This window comes from Chlamydotis macqueenii, chromosome 1 (genome assembly GCF_036417535.1).
Source record: "Chlamydotis macqueenii isolate bChlMac1 chromosome 1, bChlMac1.mat, whole genome shotgun sequence".
NCBI lineage: Eukaryota > Metazoa > Chordata > Aves > Otidiformes > Otididae > Chlamydotis > Chlamydotis macqueenii.
Genome location: NC_141556.1, coordinates 160,881,169 through 160,885,087, shown reverse-complemented (window position 1 = coordinate 160,885,087; position 3,919 = coordinate 160,881,169).

Below are 3,919 nucleotides of genomic sequence, written 5' to 3'. Positions count from 1 at the left end.
GCAGCAGGAGGCGGCCACAGGGGTGAAGTAGACCCATGCACTGTTATAAAAGGGGTGGAGGGAAGATCGACAAATGTTATTTGTCAAAGGAATTTACATTAAACCAAATTATATAAGCCTTGACCGGGTTTGGTTTGAAGGACAGTAAGTGAAGGCTGAGGATCAGAGATGTTGGTAGGAATATTAAGCAAGGGAAGAAAACGGAAGAAAATACTCGAAGCCTGAGAAACTAGGGGATCACTCTGAGCTGTGCTGAATTAACACTGGTATGTTAAAAACCATGAAGATAAGACATTCTGAAAATGACTACAAAGACAGAACCTGAGCCAAGAGGAGTATTCTGTACCATCATGGTGGAGGTAGTAGATGAAGCCATCTTCTTCTCTAGAGTCACCAGGGAAGGGAGAGGTAAGGGAAAGAAAGGGTGGAAGAGGCGAGTCTTTGGGACTTAGCCAAAAGACAAAGTTGTCACACTGAGCTAGAAGAAATAGATCTGGAAAAGATGCCCTCAAAAAAAAAAAGCCTGAGAGAAATGAATGCTGAAAAGCATGGCTGCAGGTGTCAGAGGCAGCTGAGAGTCTGAAGAGGGCGAGAACAAACCATCCGCCAGAACTTGAGAGAGCTGGATGGAAAACCTTGAGAGAGCAAGCATGGGTGGCGTGTCCAAGGAAGGAGGTCAGCTGGAACATCTGCCATCCACAGGAGGTGTTCAGCGAGGCGGGATATCTGCTCATCTTGCAGCTGCAACTAGTAGTAGTTTGCTACTGGGTGTTCAGCTCTGTCGGAGCTTTGTGGTGTGCTCCCAGGCTACCGGCAGGTCTGTCAAGAGGTAGTATAATACCTGGCTAAGGCGGACTTGAGGTTATCATTACTTCTCCACAGCTGATCATAAATAAATATATTAGCAGATGACTTAGCTCCCCACCTTTCAATTCATAGAAAGGCAGCACAAGAGAGAATTAATGTTTTATTTTAAGCGTGGATTTGGGAGGACTGACAAAAATCTCATCAGTATTATGGAAGCAATAGCTACAAAACCAGTGCTTCACAAAGAGTACCCTTTCCATAAAACCTCACTATCTTATATCTGAATCCTTCAAAAGTGAGAGATCTTTTTCTTCTTTACAAGACAGAGGTAAAATATTCGGCTCATTTAGAGGGGACTTGCCTTAGGTGCATCTCATTTGATGTAATAAAAATTGCTATTGAGGATTTCAGAGCAAATAAATCAGAAAAAAAAAACAACAACCTGTAAATACATCTTCAGCAATTGTTTTGATCAGTAGTTTCCAAATAACGTGTCCTAGTCGGTCATCCAGGAGCTAAGTTCGCCCTTAGCTCATGTCAGAAAAAAAAAAAAGCATTCTCAAGAATACTCACGAGATGTAAACGAAAGACTAAATTTTCATGTGATCTGCTATCCTCTTCAACTTTTCACTTTATTAAGCAGAAAGGAACTTTTACATGAATTTAAAAAAAATGTTCCTATAAGTGATCCAGGTGCAACTTCAAGAGGGAGCATGTTTTCAACAGGATTTATGACCCTCTGAAGAGTTTGGAGCCCAGAAACTAATTAATTTATCGCAAAGGATCAACCAAAAAAAAAAAAAAGAAGTTTAGTAAAAGCCTGGTCCTAGTGAAATCCGTAGTAGAGATGTCATTCTCCTTACCGTGGTCTGGGTTTTCCCCAGTGTCTTTTATCTGTGACCAGTATAAACCCAATGTGGTTACGTTCTGATTACATTTGGGACTTTTTCTATTTAAATTGCTGAGACGATGTTCAAAATGCAGTAAAATATCAAGATTAACATTACCGATTTTTTATAAAATTATCTGGATGGGACAACGTCATTTGATTTGTGCAGATATGTAAGAATGGACGTTGTTTATACAAAATGCTTCAGTAAACGTTGGCCAGCAATACCGGTTCCTGGGCTATTTGAATGCTGGCTTGCTAATTGCTAAATTTAGCTTGATGAGATGCAAAAGCAAGCAGTGTTTATCCCATACGCAGAACATTCAGGCCACAAAAACAAATTTCAAACATAACTTTATTCTTCAGTAATTACAGCAACAAGGTCAAGAAAGGGCTGGTCAAGAAATGACCGTAGCCCAACCACCAGCCGGTCCGGGGCAATTGCAGCAGGGTTTGGGGAAATGTCCTTGCCCGGTGACACCCGGGAACACGCGTTGAAGAAATGGGCTCAGTAGAACACCAAAGTCTGGGGCCAAGGCTGGGATTTGCAAAAGAGGCTCCTCGGGAAAAAAAAAAAAAAAAAAGTGGCTCTTGTCCATCTCCGTGGGTTGTCCCCGGGATGCAGCTGGGCATCTTTTTGAAGCTGAGCATCAAAGCCTGAAATCGCTTGTTTCACCCGCATCTTAGGTTTCCACCCGAGCTCTGCGTGCGGAACGACGCCTGCCTTTCACCCCGTGAGCGTCTAATACGAGGTATTTAAGGGGAGCACCCACGGAGCAGAATAGCGGGGCAGCTTCCCGACCCCTCTGAGCTTTTTCCCCTCTTCTCTCTCTAAGGGATCTCACCCTCCGTCCCCCAAAGTGTCCCAGCGAGAGCATAGCCCCATGGCTGGGTAGGTCAGACCGGGAGTTGGAAATGTGGAAAAATCCTTATTGGGAGAGGCACGGCCGGGGGCTGGAGACCCCTCTCTCCCCGGGGGAGCGGTATCCTGCCAGGCAGGAGCATCGATGGGCTCTGGGGGTACGCCTCGGGGTTTGCCCGATTTGGGGTCCCAAGTGCCTGTAGGCAGGGGATGCGGGGGTCGGGGGACTCGAGGGAGCCCCGGAGGGTCCGAGGAGCCGCGGCCAGTCTGCCGTGGAGGGGTTTTCCTGACCCGCTTCCCTCGGTTTTAAGGCTGCCGCCTTGGGTTGAGCTACGAAAAGCGTCAACAGGTCCCGGGGGGGAGCGAGCCCACAGGTGTGTGTCCTCCCTTCCAGGGATGGTTTGGGTTGGGTTATTTTTTGTTTGGTTTTGGGGTGTTCACACCCCCCCCCCCCCCCCCCGTTGTGTTGTTTTGTTTGTGGTTTTGTTTTTTTTTTTTTTCCTGGGAAAATAAATTAAACCCACACTGGTTGCAGCACTCGAAGGAGGCGGGGGAGGGTTCGTCGGTTCCACCTCGTGGTGGAGGAGCCCGCGATGCTGAACGCACCACCGAGACCCCCAGCGATCCCCACAGTGGGAGTGGAGCCAGGCAGAGACTCACGGAGCTCTGCCCCCGCTGCCTCCCTAATTCCCTGGTCCGCATGGTCCGTCCCATGGGATGCCCCTTCGTGGGGCTGGCACGGAGGCACCGGGGAGACACGGGGGAGACAAACACGAGGCGTCGGGCCCCGTCGGGGATGATGGACGGCCGGCGGCCGCTGCGGGAGGCCAGGGGCGGGGAAGGCGGAGGGGGGTGTCGAGCGAGGGCGTGCAGCGGTGCGCGGTGACGACCCCAGGCAGCCGCAGCCCGGGTGGCCACTCGGCCAGAGACGGGGAAGATCGAGGGGGGGTGTCCGGCTGCCAGCCCTGTCTGAGCCACCCAGGGAAGGGGCAGGGGGGAGGGGGGCCGTGCCGCGGGGCTGCTTCACCTGCTCCTGAGCAAACGGGGACCGGGAGCTGCTGCGAGGAGCGACCGACCAGTCCCCCAGCCCGGACGGGGCGGGCAGCAGGCAGCGGCGGGGGAGCTGCCGGGACGCCCACTTGGGACAGGAGTGGGATGCTGAGGGGTGTGCACCCCACCCCAACTCCGCTGGCTTCGAATTGCGTGGGATTTCCTCCGCAGGTGTGAAACGGGCCGTGGAGCCGTGGCTCCTTCCCGGGGATGGGGACACTGAGCATGTCACCCGAGGGGTGTCTGCGCCTCGTCATGCTGAAATGTTTGAATATGGGAAGAAACAGGATCGGCGCTCCCGATTAACTGCC